Source organism: Taurulus bubalis (genome assembly GCF_910589615.1).
Source record: "Taurulus bubalis genome assembly, chromosome: 14".
NCBI classification, from domain to species: Eukaryota; Metazoa; Chordata; class Actinopteri; order Perciformes; family Cottidae; genus Taurulus; species Taurulus bubalis.
Window position 1 is genome coordinate 25,522,441 of NC_136602.1, and position 19,272 is coordinate 25,541,712.

Sequence of the window (19,272 nt, forward strand, 5' to 3'; positions counted from 1 at the left end):
ACGATTTTCTCTGACGTTCCCAGCGGCAGCGCTGGAGCTTCGTGACTCGGAGTCGTGTTCCTTGTGATGTCCATTGGGCGAGCCGTGCACTGTGATAGTGCACGAGCAGCCGTGCACTGTGATAGTGCACGAGCAGCCGTGCACTGTGATAGTGATGAAAGATGACCATACACAACCAAGAGAACTGCCAGGAGATGAAGGAGCGACGCGGTGCTGACGTGGTCAGGGTTCATTGTGAGGTTTGGGTCGGGGCCTTGAGTTGAGTTCCTTTCAAACCAGACAAATCATGGACGCTTTCACTTGTATTCATTCTGTAGACAAATCTATTTGAACTCGTGGTTTTCCTCAGCAGATGGAAATGTGTTTGGGTGACATCAGTTGAGGATGCGTACATCTGCTGGAGGAAGATGTAGCAAGTGGACCTTGAGTTCAGATTTCTTTGGTCGAAGCTATCTGTCTATTTTTTTTAAATGAGATTTTTCTGATTTGAATACTTTTCACATCAAGCTGACTCGCTGGTTTCTCATTGCCTCAGCAGCTTGTTGCCATCTTGGATTATGGTCTTCACTGTGTTGTTTTGTTTTGCAACCAATAAACAGAAATGACCATGTCTGGAATGTGTAGGAGTGACGTAGAGACGTTGTATACGTCTCTGGTAGCAACCTGTCAATCACCTTGTAGCCCCGCCCTAAAGCGTCCCCTGCTTTATGGTCTGTTTGACTCTAAATGACCATAATTTACTAAATGAACATCATGCTGTATTGAAGAAGACTTGAAACTAGAGATTGAGACATAAACTCATGTTTACAATGTTTACTGGGGGAATAAATCAAGAGAGAAGTCGAGTCATTTATATAGACTTCTATACAACCAGTGGAGTCGCCCCCTGGTGGTCAGGAGAGAGAATGCAGCTTTACCACAAGGAGCATATACTTCTATACAACCAGTGGAGTCACCTCCAGGTGGTCAGGAGAGATAATGCAACTTTAACACATGAATCTTAGACTTCTATACAACCAGAGGAGTCGCCCCCTGGTGGTCAGGAGAGAGAATGCAGATTTACCACAAGGAGCATATACTTCTATACAACCAGTGGAGTCACCTCCAGGTGGTCAGGAGAGATAATGCAACTTTAACACATGAATCTTAGACTTCTATACAACCAGAGGAGTCGCCCCCTGGTGGTCAGGAGAGAGAATGCAGATTTACCACAAGGAGCATATACTTCTATACAACCAGTGGAGTCACCTCCAGGTGGTCAGGAGAGATAATGCAACTTTAACACATGAATCTTAGACTTCTATACAACCAGAGGAGTCACCCCCTGGTGGTCAGGAGAGAGAATGCAGATTTACCACAAGGAGCATATACTTCTATACAACCAGTGGAGTCACCTCCAGGTGGTCAGGAGAGATAATGCAACTTTAACACATGAATCTTAGACTTCTATACAACCAGAGGAGTCACCCCCTGGTGGTCAGGAGAGATAATGCAACTTTAACACATGAATCTTAGACTTCTATGCAAACAGAGGAGTCGCCCCCTGGTGGTCAGGAGAGATAATGCAGCTAACAAATGACGCATATAACCCCTTAGCGTGTTACGGTATGTGCCTATTCCCTCATGTCTTTGTTACCGCTCCCCAACACCCTGCGGACCGACGCGTGGATGTGCGCAGCCATCTCCTCACATGCCATTGTCGTCCATCTGTCCTTACTTCCCTTCCACGTCTCACCTCTTGAAAAACACAAGGTACAAACCAGATCCAGGACAAAAGCACTATCGGGTGGAGGATTACCCCATATGAGCAAACACATGTTGATATCTGGAGGCTTTAGTGACACTGAGCCTTGCTGCTCAAGCCAAAGTCCCTCCATCACCCATCTGTGCACGAGCCTAAAGACGTGTGCACCACCAGCCAGACAAGTGGTCATGCTACAGAGATGCCGCTAATGGCTGCTCGTATATACGTACAGCATTAGTCTCCAGATGATCTCATTACATAACACAAAGCTCTCGTAGGTGGCCGCCCGCTCTTCTGCACGCGAGCAGAGGACAGGCGGAGGGAGAGCGGAGCAGCACAGAAGGAGCCCCGGGTCCTGGAATTAGACAAAAAGTAAAAGAGACAAGAGCGAGCAAGAGGAAGAGTGGGAGCAAGCGAGGACGGCCGTGATGGAAGGAGGTGGTGTCGGGAGACGGGGAGAGAAGAAGTGATGGAGAAAGTGTTTGAATGGGGAAACAACATGAAACACAATCAAAGGATAAGTTGTCTTGTCGTGGGTCTAGAGATTCTATGATGTTCTCTTTTCCAGATACGGATGTCTGTACTCGGATATCGGCCGATAATAAGTACGGATCCGATAGCGTTCGAACCGTACAACCCTGTATGGATGTGCTATGATGGCTGTTCTTGTTCAGGTTAAACCCTTTTAACATGAACAATACATGCAGATAATTCATTATTTTATTATCTATTTTGGCGGATCTTCCCGTGTAAAATATTGCCAAATTGCCGACAGTTTGCTAACTCCGGCTAACGCTACACTCTCCGCCAGCTCCTGCCCCAATCGGCACTGAGCATGTGCAGCTCTCAACAGAGATGAAACATGATCTTCTTCTTCTTCTTCTTCTTCTTCTTCTTCTTCTTCTTCTTCTTCTTCTTCTTCTTCTTCTTCTTCTTTTTCTGTTCCTGTTGCCGGTGGGCAGATTCGGACGTTTCCCCCTAAATGGACCCTTTTTAAAGCCTGATCAACAGCTTGGTTCAGAAGGAGAGCGGGCCGACAGGAATATTGAAGCCTTAAATAACAGCAAAAAGAATATTCACGGGGTATGAAGCATGTATATGCATGACAGATGCGATATGACAGCTCAGGGCGGCAGGGTCCCATGGGTGTGTGCCAACAGTTAGAACGTTAACCGGAAGTGATAGGTGTCTTTGTTTAACTTTTTGAAGATGTACATTTTAACATGTGGTTAACCGTTTTTATTCATGGAAGTTTAAAGTTGCAAAGTTGTGTAAATATATATACACACATACAGTATAGTACAGCAGTACGATTGCACAGTCCAGCTGTACAATTATACAGTACGGTGGGGGTGGGGGATAAAATCAATACAGCATAGTATCGCGATATTTTGCGTGCCGATATTGTATCGATACACGGAAGCCAAGTATCGATCTTTAATTAATTTACTGTACTCCCTTCACAAGTATCGGGTGACTCGTGACCCTCGTCACAGCGCTGCAGCGCCAGGCCGGTCGATGCGTTTACCGATATCGTGATGAAGCTTTTGGATGAGTGTTGTGTTTGTTTCTCATTTGAAAAGCTGCATTAAGGTGATGTCATTTTACCCGACTGCTCTATCTGTTCTACCCACTTCGTTCCCTACGATATTGTTGCAATATCGATATCAAGGTATTTGGTCCAAAAAATATATTGCAATATTTGATTTTCTCCTTATTTCCCAGCCCTACTTTAGTGCCATATTTTTGCTTTTTTGGCATTTGTTTTGTCACATTTTCATTCTTAAAACACTCCACTAATAAAATGGGTGGAGTGCAACGGCAAGAGTATTGCAATACCTTTCTAGTATCGGTATACTGTGCAAAAATGGTACCAAAGAGTAATTTGGTTCCATCCCAAGCTCAATGAAACGCACCTTTTTACTTTGAGGCCTTTTGGGCTCGTGACCCGAAAAGAACAACAGAGAGAATCTGCCTGGAACACTCTGTAGCTCTTCCTCTTTACCTCCAGCTCTTCAGCTCTCATAACTACGCTGTCACACACACACACACACACACACACACACACACACACACACACACACACACACACACACACACACACACACACACACTTCCAGACACAGGGCTGTGTCTGATTCAGCTGCATCTGGGTCAGCCTGCGTGATCGCAGAGAGCAACACTCCTCACACAAACAACCTCTCTCTCTCTCTCTCTCTCTCTCTCTCTCTCTCTCTCTCTCTCTCTCTCTCCATCCGCCTCCCTCCATCATCCCTCCCTCCATCTACAGCAGCCACTCTGCTCTCATCTTGTCCCTCTCTCCTCCATCGCAGTGGCCCTCAGCCATCATTAAGGTACCCCCCCCCCCTACATGTTGCTTGTAAGCCTTGCTCCCCTTATAGCGCCCCGACAATGCAGCGGCTCCAATTTTCTCTTCTCTTCCTCCATTCCTCCCTCCTTCGCTCAGTCTTTAAAAGCCTGTTTGCAGTTCGCTCCAGGTTTGTTGACTTATTTATCTGCTGCTCGGCCTCACCGGCGTCCCGTATCTGCGTCATTGTTTCAGAGTTAAATGTGGTTACCTTCTGTGTTGGCCCAAGCTCACTTATGAAGCTCAAACTCAGTGAAAGAAATGTATGTTTTAGACAGAGACAGGATAGAAGAAGTGGACGTAGTCATGGTTACGTCACCCGTTGGCATGTAAACTGCTGTTTTGAAGCCTCGAGTTTGGTAAAATGCCGCCATTTTGGATCACTCCTGTCACCATTTATATTTTTTACAACCAATGAACAGAAGTTATCATATTTGAAATGCAGAGGAGTCACGTAGAGACACCGTTACACGTCTCTGGTAGAGACAGTGACCTGTCAATCACCCTGTAGCCCCGCCCTAAAGCGTCCCCTGCTTTATGGTCTGTTTGACTCTAAATGACCATAATTTACTAAATGAACATCATGCTGTATTGAAGAAGACTTGAAACTAGAGATTGAGACATAAACTCATGTTTACAATGTTTATTGAGAGAATACATCAAGAGAAGTAGAGCCATTTATATAGACTTCTATACAATCAGTGGAGTCGCCCCCTGGTGGTCAGGAGAGAGAATGCAGCTTTAACACATGAAGCATAGACTTCTATACAACCAGAGGAGTCACCCCCTGGTGGTCAGGAGAGAGAATGCAGCTTTAACACATGAAGCATATACTTCTATACAACCAGAGGAGTCGCCCTCTGGTGGTCAGTAGAAAAAATGCCTGATAACTTTATTGTTCTCAGGCTAAAAAGGATATTTAAGTCCTACATCTTGATACTCTATTTACACAATGTCCGACACTAACTCTGAAATGTAGGATTTTGGGGGATCCACAGGCAGAAATGGAATATAATATATAATGTTTTGATTAGTGTATAATCACGGGGAGCCAATAATTGTTTTCTTTATCTTGAAATGAGCCCTTCATATCTACTTAGGGAGCAGGTCCTCATTACCAAACTCTGTCCCTAGAGGGCCTTTTGTGTTTCTGACGTTATCGATCCCCTCAGGGAAAGTTAATAGTTAATAACCTTTTTAACCTCGGTTAAGCCCCAGCCATTTTTCAAAAAAATTGCAAATGGTTTGCATACCCATACTAAATACAGAAAATCTCCTCAACCACAAAGGCTATTTGAATCATTTCAAAAGGTATAATATACAGAAAACACTTGAGAGACTAGTTAAAAGGTCCACATAACAGTATATGTGTTACTGGTTTATTGGTTGTTGATGGAACACAGGAAAAAAAAAAGAAAATAATATTCAGAAAAACAAAAACCTTCCAGGATGTATTTTCTCTTTTTAACTATGCACATCATCGCTTTCGTTTCTACTATAATATAGCACTATGTGTTAACAGTATCTCTGCAAAGTTTGACTTTGATTAAGCGAAGTTAAATAGTTGTAGTAATTAATTTAGTGCAGATTTCGTGTACCGTAGGTTTAGGTCAGCTGAAATCCAAAATACACTAACTTTCTTCCTGGACCTTGAACGCCTCTGGTTCCATAACAGAGTAGTATCATTTCATCCATAAATAAGTCATATTTCAGTTTTTTGGCTGGAATGTGGTTGATATCTTACTGAGGCTTTGTCTCACAAGGTATTTGGTGGTATTGGTGGATTCTGTAGGTCGTAAACTTTCCAGAAAGGTGTGCTAATCGCGTATAGCATCAAGCTAGGGATATAAAAACTTTTGAGTCCTCTCGAGTCATATTTATGGTTTATGTTCATATTTATGGTTCAATTAGTTATAAACATGTCAAATGGACTTATATGCTCTTGTAAGGCCAGGCTTAGCAGTTGTTTTTTTTGCTATGTCACATCAGTGGCTCTGGTATGGATTCATGGGATTACGAGGACTTGGAGAGTGAGGAAGAGTTCCTGATGAAGAATTCTGCCCCCAGTTTTGGGGGCGCTGGGCCTCATCAGGTAATTTACTCATTCAGTAACTGTTGTGCTTTGAAGAGGGATTGTTGGCGAATTTTCCAAGGGTTCCCATGAAATCCAGGTGTTGATGCAGTAAAGAAACAGTGAATCTAATAGATGATGAAATTAGACACGCAAACAGATCAGGGTACTCTGGGAATGAGGAAAAAAGCATGGGAAGGTGTTTACTCTCAGTTGTAAAGGCTGACATGTACAAGAGGGAGTACAATTAACTGTGGAGGGTGGAGGGACCTTCTTAATAAGAGATGCATTTTGGGCTGTACGATATTAGAACAAAAACTGACATTGCAAAAAAATGTTTTACCCAAAGCAGTCATGAAACCTATCAGTTAGTTAGTTGAGGGTGTGGTCTAGGGCTGCAACTAACGATTATTTTAATAATCGATTAATCGGTTGATTATTTTTTCGATTAATCGATGAATCGGATAAAAACATTTTTTTTATCAAAAAAGCGTTCATTTCCAACCCTTTATTAAAAAACAGAAGTGACAGTGCAAAACATCTTCAGAAAGTGCACAAACAGGTTGCTCCTTGAACATCCCTGAGCTGTTAACTAAAACAAAATGGACTAACACTGAAAACATACATATGTATGTTTTACATCTGCCAAATGTGAGCCCTTTTTACTGTAATTTATCCCTCCACAGGCTGCATTTGCATACCCTGCTTTATCAATATGTATGAAATACTGGGACAGAGGGAAGCTGTACTGCTCCATATAGAGCGTCCTCTTCCTTAAACTCTTTCACTCTGGGTCTTTTATGACCACGACGTCACGTTGTTGGCTAAGCCCAACGACGTGATTTGCTTCATTCTACTTTGAGTAAAAAAAACAAAAACCTGCAGCCAGATCCGCCGGTGAGTCGATTAAACGTTAACGAGTGACAGCGTGAACTGAACCAGACCGGGGGGTTACGGCATGTTTCATCATGTTACATTTTTTTACAAGCAAGACTGAACTGTAACGGAACATAACGTAACTTTAACGACAATACACAACCCAAACACGTTAGCTAACGCGATAGCAAGCTGAATAGCTTCCATTAAAAACAAGTTTGAGGAACATGAAGACGCTGATTGGCCAAGACTCGACTCGTCAAAGATCTTCTATTTTTGAGAAGATCACGACTTCAGCTTTTCTCGTGTCTCACTCTCTCAGAAACGCTGGCCGGCCAGTTGCTCTGCTCCGCTCTTTTTTTTTCTCCGCCACTTATTGCCCGGCGTAATAATCGCGCGACACAACGAATCGTTAATGAAATTCGTTGCCAACACTTTTAATAATCGATTTTTAACGATTTTATCGATTCGTTGTTGCAACCCTAGTGTGGTCTAAACTAGTCCGGTAGGAAGGGGCCGTTGTCTCACCCACAAAGCCCAAAGCGTGGGTTTCCGTGTCTCAGGATCATAACAGACCCTTCGAACTGAGGACGGTCTGTCCCGTTTGACAGATTCCCCTGTTTTCCACTGAGTTTAATAAAAAGGACAATATTTTTTGGGGGGGTCTGCAGGGTCAGGAGAGGCTGTAAAGTGTCATGGTTAGGTTGAGTGAGATGTCAGCGCTTTTCCCGCCCTACTTTAGCAATGTAGCTTCAGAGGATCCGCTGCAGGTGCGAGCGACTCAAAAGCTTCTATTCTCCCTTTGTAAGAGTGAGTGGTGACCGGCCCCCCGAACACTCAAACACTGGACACATGGGGAGACGGATATGGTTTGAATTGTGTGTGCTGCAAAAGTCCTGCAGGAAAAAAGCAGAACAGTGAAGCAGAGTGTACCTTTTATTAAATTATTGTTTAACACGGTTAAAATAAATTAGATATATTAGTGTTTATAGCTGTTTCACACCATCAAACAATGCTCAGGTCTCCACCAGAGACGTACACAGCGTCTCTACGTCACTCCTCCACATTCCAAATATGGAAACTTCTGTTCATTGGTTGCAGGAAAAATAACGTCTATCCTAGATGGCGACGGCCAAATCAGCGAACCCGAGCCTTCAAAACATCAGTCCACAAACCAACGGGTGACGTCACCATGACTACGTCCACTTCTTATAGACAGTCTGTGGGTGAACCCTGAGAATATTCTTCAATTTGACTACTTTACATTTAACTGTAAAACGTTCTGAAATAAAAACACAGCAACTGAGATATACCTCTTATATAGAGTCTAGGAAGTGAACTGAGCCGCAGAGCCCGAAGCTCCGCTACACAGAGCGCTACCGCTTGTGTGTTCGTAGTTTATTAATGTTGAACATGTCTCGTGTCCACAGCGCCGACCCGCTGCCATCCCCGGGTTCCCAGCAATACACCCGCAAAGTGCCGAGTGCGTGGGATGTAACGCTGTTACGATGGCCGAAGGACACACACGAGCACACAGAGCAGTGTTCCCTCTGAGCTGTGTGTGTGCGCGGCCGCGCAGGCCAGTCGAAGTAATAGATTTTTCAGACCGCGCTCATTTTTCACACTGCACAAAAGATTTTTTTTCAGGGGTTAAAAATCTTTTTTTCGCTGTCCCCCTCCGGGCGCCAGGAGTGAAGCTCGCCCAGAGCGCCATATGAGCTCGGGCCGGCGCTGTTTAGGCTCCTCCTGGCGGGCCCTGCTCCAGCAGCTATAGGCCTCCATGGAGAAAAGAAAGGCAGAGCAGGCGCCCCAGAAAAAGGTCTGCCTAACGTTTAACATGAGTGGCATATTTAAATATGAAGAATATGAAGTTATTAAATTGTTTATATAGGCTACCTTTAGGAAAAAAGACACCATGTCAATTTAATAGGCCTATAATTATTGTTAAGCACTGCAATAGCATTTTTCTTTCAATGAAGTTCCACTTAAATGTTGTACCTGCTGAGAGATGACTAAACACCTTTGATACTTATATTTTTTATATATATCATTATCAGTCATAGCCAGTGAACCAGTCATAACCTCCCCTTATTGAAGTTCAACAAAGATCCTTTAAGTTCAACTAAACTGACTGGTAAAACACCATCGTTAAAATGTTCCCAAAGTCCAGCCATTATAAAGGATATTGAATAAATATCAACCTTGTATACATATTGATGCATTTGCTGTCATCTCTTTGAATCCCCTATGGCTAACGCAGGCTTGTGGTCATTTTCGGCAGGTCGCGAGGTTGAGAATTGCTCACAGTGCTGAACTGTGCGCTCAGGAAAAAATTTTTTTGCTCAGTGCTGAAAAAAATTAGAGGGAACATTGCCACAGAGGTTCCTCGTCTTCCAGCTGGATGTCTCTGAGAAACACAAGAGCACTAACAGATTCAAGCTAATTAGCAAGATGTGTTCAGGGAACCCTTTGGCATTCTTTTAAAATGAATTCATTTTACTTTGTGGACTTTTTATTCATCATGTTTGCCCTTCAAATGTAACAGAGCTATTCTTCAATCACAGTTCTAGTGAGCTCAAATTCTCAGCACTTTGTAAACAAACACAGGTTTTCACACAAATAATGATTTCATGACGAGGCTCCTTTCCATGACGGTCCCGATGTTTAATTCAAACCCGTAGATGAATAATGAATGCGCAGCAGAGCAGATCCATGATGCAACAGACGGCATGACTCTTTGAACTGTGGGGGGGCGACTCTGGATCACAACGCCGCAGAGCGCTTGGGGATCATGTGGCGAGGCGGCGCTGCCCGTCTGCTGGGAGATCCTTTCAAATCAGAGAACGAGGAAATTATTTAACAAGCACAGTGAGAATAAAGTCACGCTGAGTTCAGAATTGTATTTGTAAATGAATGTTGAGAGAGAGAGAGAGAGAGGGAGAGGGAGAGGGAGAGAGAGAGAGAGAGAGAGAGAGAGAGAGCTGACGAGTACACTCGGAGAACATGGGACACATTCTGGTGCTGAGCTGATAATGAAGTGGCCTCTTGGATCATCCAGCGGCAGCCGGATCACACTGCTTTAAGGAGGACCCACACTAGTGTCATCTGGATATATGTGCTGCATATGTATACTGGATATATATACTGGATTTACTATGCTGGATATATGTGCTGCATATGGATACTGGATATGGTATGCTAGATATAGTATGCATTTATACACACACTCACTCACACACTCACTCACACACTCATAAACACACACTCATAAACACACATTCACTCACTAACTCACTCACTCACTCACTCACTCACACACTCACACACTCATAAACACACATTCACTCACTAACTCACTCACTCACTCATAAACACACATTCACTCACTCACACACTCATAAACACACATTCACTCACTAACTCACTCACTCACTCACTCACTCACACACTCACACACTCATAAACACACACTCACTCACACACTCATAAACACACATTCACTCACTAACTCACTCACTCACTCACTCACTCACACACTCATAAACACACACTCACTCACACACTCATAAACACACATTCACTCACTAACTCACTCACTCACTCATAAACACACATTCACTCACTCACACACTCATGAACACACATTCACTCACTAACTCACTCACTCACACACTCACTCACACACTCAAAAACACTCACTCACACACTCATAAACACACACTCACTCACACACTCATAAACACACATTCACTCACTAACTCACTCACTCACTCATAAACACACATTCACTCACTCACACACTCACGAACACACATTCACTCACTAACTCACTCACTCACACACTCACTCACACACTCAAAAACACTCACTCACACACTCATAAACACACATTCACTCACTCACACACTCATAATCACACATTCACTCACTAACTCACTCACTCACACACTCACTCACACACTCAAAAACACACACTCACTCACACACTCATAAACACACATTCACTCACTAACTCACTCACTCACACACTCATAAACACACATTCACTCCCTCACTCACTCACACACTCATAAACACACATTCACTCACTCACACACACACTCACTCACACACTCATAAACACACACTCACACACAGACTCATAAACACATACTCTCTCTCTCTCACACACACACACTCATAAACACACTCACTCACACACAGACTCACACACACACACACTCATACACACTCACACACTCATGAACACACACTCACTCACTCACTCACACACACACTCACACACACACTCATAAACACACTCACTCACACACAGACTCACACACACTCATAAACACACACTCATAAACACACACTCATAAACACACACTCACTCACTCACACTCACACACACACACACACTCATAAACACACACTCACTCACACACACACAGACTCATAAACACACACACACTCACACACACACAGACTCATAAACACACACTCACTCACACACACTCACTCACTCACTCACACTCACACACACACACACAGACTCATAAACACATACTCTCTCTCTCTCACACACACACACTCATAAACACACACTCACTCACACACACACACTCACACACTCATAAACACACTCACTCACACACAGACTCACACACACACTCATAAACACACACACACTCACTCACACACACACTCACACACACTCACTCACTCACTCACACTCACACACACTCACTCACTCACTCACACTCACACACACACAGACTCAGAAACACACACTCACTCACTCACACTCACACACACACAGACTCATAAACACACACTCACTCACTCACACTCACACACACACAGACTCATAAACACACACACATAAACAGTCAACGCGTGGTCGTGATGGTCACTGTGTGTCTGTGGCCGTGTTCTGTATTAGATCTAGCTGTGGTTAAACATTAAGAGCTATTTTCTTTCTCTCTCTCGCTCTAATCTTCTCGCTCTCCGTCGCTCCCCAAATACGCCGGGCTAATTCATCACCAGCCCAAAGCCTATTTTAGACTCGCCATGTGTATTCTGGGATCCTCAGCTTCAGGGAGACGGATGAAAGGAGGAAGAGTTGGAGAGAGCGGTCCATCCCTGAGGAGGAGTGTGACCACTGTATGAGACTCTGTAGACCTGCTGTTGTCTTTCCCTCTCTCTCTCTCTCTCTCTCTCTCACTTCATGTCCCTGCTCCTCCTCATCGTCTATTAGGCCCATTGTTATCTTCTGTGTTGGTAATCGCCATGGACATGAGGCTCAGTTTGAGGCTTAGCACGATCATCCATTGTTGACATTTCCTGTGGTTTTTGGGGATTGGATTTCACGCTCCAAAACACAGGCCATGCAAAACAGTCAACTGAGTTTTGAAAGCTAATGGTGTTTTTCAACCGGGGTCGTTCTCCTCCTTATTGTTCTGGCTCATGCTAACTCTGCACGTCTTCATTGAGGAGAATGCACAGACAGCCCAAAAAGGTATACTGGGGCAAGCCAACTAAAGCCCTGGTATTGATATTGATATTGACTTATGTTGACTTGCTGGTTAACAGAACTGAATGCCTCTTCATCTGCATATTAACAACATATTTTACACAAATGACTTCCGAATTGTTGTAGCTGTTGATTACGGTCCCACTGGTCTGTGGTCTTTATTCTCATGTGCACAACACATTCAGTGAACAGTGCTACAAATATGTATATAACGATAAGAAATGCATCAAGTAAAAATCTATCCAAGTTAAAATCATATTAGAATTTAAGACATAAAATAGTGCAGCAGGAGAAGAAAAGGTCCTCGCGAAGCATTTAGAGGAGGAGCTTGGCAAAGTCACCGGCCCTCTTTCCATAAGAGCGGTCCGGTCCTCGACACTAGAACTGGATCAGAGCCGCTGCTTCCCGAGGCCACCAGTCTGACAGCATCAGTCTTCACCACTGAGAATTATTCTGCAGTCAAATGTGGGTTAGTGGCTGCGGATTGAAATCCAGGTTATGAATCTCCGTGCTGTTCTGTAAAAACAGATTCAGACAAACATCTCTCCAGAAACGCTGAGGCCACCCTACCTTTATAGTCGTCGTATTTATTTCTGTTGAAATGGTTCAAACTCACAATTAGTCAAAAACGTACTAGTTTAGTTGTCAATAAAGTTTTATGAATGTGACTCTTCTCAGTGCTGTGGAAAAAATGACGATGAAATATGGCTTCTGTAACACCATCGACTTATGCTGCATTCACACCAAAAGCGAATGCTCGCGTTGCGTTACTCGTGTGAGTTTTCTCACCGGACCATTTGTGGTCATTCGCGCCAGAGAGGAGGCGGGGCTTATCTCCATGGAATAAGTTATCATTCCTGCCGTCCACCGTGGAAGAAATAACCACCAGTCTGCTTTGCATGTTGTGGAAGTCCCACAAACGTCGGACCATCAGACGCCCTTGTGTCTTGGTTCATAATATTAATATTATATATCATATATCATACTATACACAGTGACTATCAATGTATCCTCCATAGTTTCTGATTCAATTCCAGAGTTGAAACTTACTTTTAAGTTTCATTTTTGGGGCAACGTGTCAAGAGGCTGAGGCGCACAGACGGATGTATCTGGTCATTTTTCAAAATAAAACATCTTTCCGACCTCGATAATCAATCAACATTTGTTTCATTCGTTCTCTCTGTACGGTCCCAAGGGGCCCACGGACTGGTGGTTGGGGACCGCTGTATCACACCATGACATAACCAATTTATAACAATAATAATTCATAACCTGCTGGCCGGCTTTCTGTGTGGAGTTTGCTTTTTCATCATGTCCGCCGGCTTCTTTTCACAGTCCAAATACATGCAGGTTAAGTAATAAGTGACTCTCACTTGCCAGTAGGTCAGAATTTGTGCATGAATGGTTGTCTTTCCCTGATTACCTAGCAAATTGTCCAGGTTTAGCCTTCCCCTCTGGTACATAAGCAGTTACAGACAACAGAAGGACAATGGCTAATGAGCACCAAAGGGCTGAGGCTGGTGGGAATGTCATTATTATTATTATTATAATCGTGGCTAGCACTGTTGCCTCACAGCACGAGGGGTCCGTGTTCGGTTCCCAGGCTGGACAGCCCTTCTGTGTGGAGTTTGCATGTTCACCTTCATAGTGGCGCTCCAGAAAAAGCTGGATGATAACTGTCATTAGAGACATTGCCGCAAGATGATGAGATATTTCACACCCCTCTGTATTGAAGCGTGCAGCTCCGTGAAGAGTCAAACTGCCTGTGTTTTCACTCGCTCCAAGACGAGGAGCCAGTGCCGCTCCGATGCCCAGTAAAAGTCCGGCTCACTTTGGTCACTGGGTTTTGTGATTGAATCCGTGTTTCAGCTGTAGAGACGGAGGCAAGCTGTCAACAAGCAGTCACTCTGTCAGACAGGCTTACAAACCAACCAGGAACTCAAAGTGTATGCACCTTTCTCAACATGTACATTTGTGTTGCGCCCGGTCTGGGGGAAACCTCTCCCTTTCTCCCCACCCCGGGGCGGCTGTGGCTCAAGGGGGTCGAGTGGTCGTCCTGTACCCGCGAGGTAGCCGGTCCGATCCCTGGTCTCCCCATAGTTCACATGTCCAAGTGTCCTTGAGCAAGACACTGAACCCCCAGTCGCTCCCCGGGTGCCTCACCGCAGCACACTGCTCCTTCATCACTGAGGATGGGTTAAATGCAGAGAAAACAGGAGAAAACCAGTTTGAACCAAAGGGCTTCTCACCGCTACTACGACACAGACCGCTCAACAACTCGGATTCAAGTTGCAACCTTTTCAACTTCCGTAGTAAGGCTATTTTTTGCGACGTAGTTTGCCATAGTTTGTATTGATGCTGCCTCTAAATATAATTTTGCTTTGTAAAATGCGAGAGAATCACAGCACAATTTGTACAGTGGCCAACGAGGTTGCAAGTTCATACATTTGCTCTGAATTGTCCTCATGGACAATCTCAAAGCAATAATCAACATAGTTTATCCTTCCTGAAGAAGAAAGCTCTTTTCTTCTTTGAGACATACAACACTTCCATGTGCAGGTTCAGATATTATCCCCATTAGACAAAAAAAGGAGGAAGATGCTGATTTGAATACATGTGCTTTTAATCTGAATTCTCTGAGTGTCTCTTGTTGAGTCCACAGTGGGAGGCGTGTCTGAGCTCTCCTTCAGCGATTAGCCTCCAGGATCCTGACCAATGCAAACACAAGCTCGGTGCTATTCCCACTACGCTTTGAACTACTCCGGTCAGATTCATCTAACTCTCTGATGACTCTAAATCAAATTGAACAATCTGTGTCTCTGTGCATGCGTGTTATCAGACCGTAGGCGATATGCTTATTATGGTGGAGATTAGAAAACTCATTCCTATTGAAAAGACACGTCTGCTGAGGATATTCATCTCCTCACTGGAGGGATAATGAATGACACTGTCTCCTTATCCGCAGCCTGCTCTTCCTTCTCAGAACTCTGTTCAATAGTCTGGACTTCTGTTCATGTCTGGCTTGATTATACGTTTCCAAGCGGCATGATATTGTGTGTTATGTTCTGAAGACATCTCCTAGTAGTAGTCCAAGTAGTCATATGAAGAGACAGAGACATCAAGTTGTTATGCACATGTACGTCCCCCCAGGGTTATGCCGTGTTCACACCGGACGCGACGCGAATTTGCGGCGCCGCGTCCACCGCGGAAGTTTACTCGCGCGAGTAGAAAGAGGGCGTTCACACCAAACGCGAATTCGCGGCGCGACCAAAGGGGCGTGGCTTAGCTCTGTTGCTTGCCTCTGTGAGAGACAAGCGACGAAGCTTTCATTTCCGCTATCGACCATGGAATAAATAACCACTAGTTCTGCTTTATACTTGTTGTGGAAGTCCCAAACATGTCGGAACATGAAACGCCCTCGTATTCGGGTTCATAACATCATCCGTAGCCGCACACAGCTCGGTGAATTTCACCGACTCCTCCAGGAACTGCGTCTCGCGTATCTCCGTAAAACGATACCGATTATGCCATCCACCATGGAAATAACCACTAGTTCTGCTTTATACTTTTTGTGTAAACTCCACATATGTCGGAACATCAAACTCCATGGTGTCTGGGTTCATAATATTATCCGTAGTCCCACAACAGCGTCTCAATGAAGCCGCTGTCAGCGCTGGTTCAGGCGGAGCAGCAGCAGTTTCATTCAGCAACGGGGAGACGGCGGTGGTGACGGGCGGAGCTTCTCAACGCTGATTGGCTGCCGCAACTTTGCGTCACGCGATTTCTCCGCCAGAGTTGGGATAATTCAACTCACGCGAATTCGCGCCGCGTCCTTCGCTTTGTTCGCCCCAGGTCAAACGTTCTGTTCGCGCCGCCTCCAACGCGTCTATCTCGCCGCACATTCGCAAATTCACGCCGCAGCGCGTCTGTGGATTGACTTTACATGTAAACTGGTCGCGCCGCAAATTCGCGTCGCGTCCGGTGTGAACACGGCATTAGGGTGACCTCTGGTGCCTGTAGAGTCCTGCTACTCAAGTCCTCATCCCACCTGGGCCTAGAGGGGACGACTAACCAAACCATCTAGTTGTACTTCACTCATTATTATCTTTAATCAGTGATTGGCTAAACTGCTTATTAGACTCATCTTCCTTGGGCAAAATCAATCTAGCCCCACCACGTGCACTAGCAGCAGAGACGTGCACTAGCAGCAGAGACGTGCACTAGCAGCAGAGACGTGCACTAGCAGCAGAGACGTGCACTAGCAGCAGAGACGTGCACTAGCAAAGGACAGCAGGAAAGCATATCTTTTGCGCAGATATCCTATTTCACAAATATTACTGGGTATATTCCACAGCTCAAAAACACAAATATTGACAATTTGTATAATTTATTAATATTATATTTTTTATCTTTTAATAGGAGGGATTTAAAGGGATTATTTAAAGGGGCTTTACATTGATTTTTGGAGTTCACCACCTATATAACACAATTTAGTTTAAAAAAACATCTTAAAAACATGTTATTATGAGACTGCCTTTTATTCATGTGGCGCTCCGTCCAACTGAGATCAGAGTTGTGAGTCGCTCCTCTCTTCTGTGGTATACACACAAAGAACACACTCCCCTCAGTCCATTTTTTGACAATTTAGACAAATACACCCTGATTATACAACTCTCTTGTCAGACGCAGTTTCTGCATTGGCTGGACAAGTTGCACTGAAGTGTGTGTGTGTGTGTGTGTGTGTGGGTGTGTGTGTGTGTGTGTGTGTGTGTGTGTGTGTGTGTCTCCAATCTTGCACAGTGATAACCTTTCTCTCTCGCTCTCTCTCTCACTCACACACTCCTCGTTGCTGCTCTGAAGCTCATCCATGTGTAGGTCTGTGTTGCAGTGCGGAGGAGAGTGTGGATGTTTGTTAAAGTGTTTGATTGACAGGTGGAACATGGCACTTCTGTAATACGTTCAGACAGCGTGACATGGGGTGATATTGTGTTATTATTGCATGTGACATGGCGGTGATATCGTGTTGTTATTGTATGTGACATGGCGGTGATACTGTGTCGTTATTGTATGTGACATGGCGGTGATATTGTGTCATTATTGTATGTGACATGGCGGTGATATCGTGTCATTATTGTATGTGACATGGCGGTGATACCGTGTCGTTATTGCATGTGACATGGCGGTGATATTGTGTCGTTATTGTATGTGACATGGCGGTGATACCGTGTCGTTATTGCATGTGACATGGCGGTGATATTGTGTCGTTATTGTATGTGACATGGCGGTGATATTGTGTCGTTATTGTATGTGACATGGCGGTGATATTGTGTCATTATTGCATGTGACATGGCGGTGATATTGTGTCATTATTGTATGTGACATGGCGGTGATACCGTGTCGTTATTGCATGTGACATGGCGGTGATATTGTGTCGTTATTGTATGTGACATGGCGGTGATATTGTGTTGTTATTGTATGTGACATGGCGGTGATATTGTGTTGTTATTGTATGTGACATGGCGGTGATATTGTGTCATTATTGTATGTGACATGGCGGTGATATTGTGTCATTATTGTATGTGACATGGCGGTGATATTGTGTCATTATTGTATGTGACATGGCGGTGATACCGTGTCGTTATTGCATGTGACATGGCGGTGATATTGTGTCGTTATTGTATGTGACATGGCGGTGATATTGTGTTGTTATTGCATGTGACATGGCGTTGATATTGTGTCGTTATTGTATGTGACATGGCGGTGATACCGTGTCGTTATTGCATGTGACATGGCGGTGATATCGTGTCGTTATTGCATGTGACATGCATACCAGATGAGTTGCTCATGCAAAGAGACACGGACCGGCCCCGGGCCAGAAAGGAAGAGCAGATTTAGTAAAGTTGTGGGAAAGGTCAGAAAAGTCCAATTCCAGTGAAAATGTTTAAAGCACTCGTGTTTCCTATATATGAAACAGGACCTTTACTCTTGGAGTGATAATGTTGCCTCAGTTCTATCATTTTTCTTTCTTTGATGATTTTCTCATTCCTCCTTTTATTACAAGAATATGAAGATGTTGAGTCCACAATCCCTCTGTGTGCTGTGTGATGTGTTATCTTTGTCTTTGTGAATAAAGACTCAAGAAACATGTTCAACACAATACAAGTGCTTCTCATTTGTGTTGCAACACTTGGTCTGAGTTTACTTTGTGTAGGTTTTTAATATACTTTACCGTCTTTATTCGCTTTTGTTAAAGCTCAGAGAAAACATGTTATTTTTTTGCCATTTAATTTGTGTTCTGTGTGAAAGTTCTCATGCCAAAAACATCCGTAGTCTTCCTCGGATCCAGGAGGGCGTCCGGCTAACGAGAGCGCTAGCGAGGCGTCCGGCTAGTGAGGCGTCCGGCTAACGAGAGCGCTTGCGAGGCATCCGGCTAACGAGGCGTCCGGCTAACGAGAGCATTAGCGAGGCGTCCGGCTAACGAGAGCGTTAGCGAGGCGCCGGCGTCCGTCTTTAATGTCTTGTTTATAATGTATTGTTTTTTAAGTATCGGTTCAGGCACCGTTCAAACACCGATATCGTTTTAAAAGTGAAGATGGGGGCTCAACAGTCACCCACCATCCATCTTATTTTATTTAAAAACTGCTCAGTAAATTAGCGGTTTGGATGAAGAACAGGGATATGGGAGAAACCACCCCAAA

The 19,272-nt window shown here is 44.3% G+C and overlaps 1 protein-coding gene across 1 annotated transcript in view; it reads left to right on the plus strand.

Moving 5' to 3' along the window:
- LOC306746428 (sodium/potassium/calcium exchanger 3-like) overlaps nucleotides 1-19,272 on the plus strand; it is a gene marked incomplete at both ends in the record, with an annotated part of 79,548 nt that overhangs the window by 1,063 nt on the left and 59,213 nt on the right. The window lies entirely within an intron of this gene.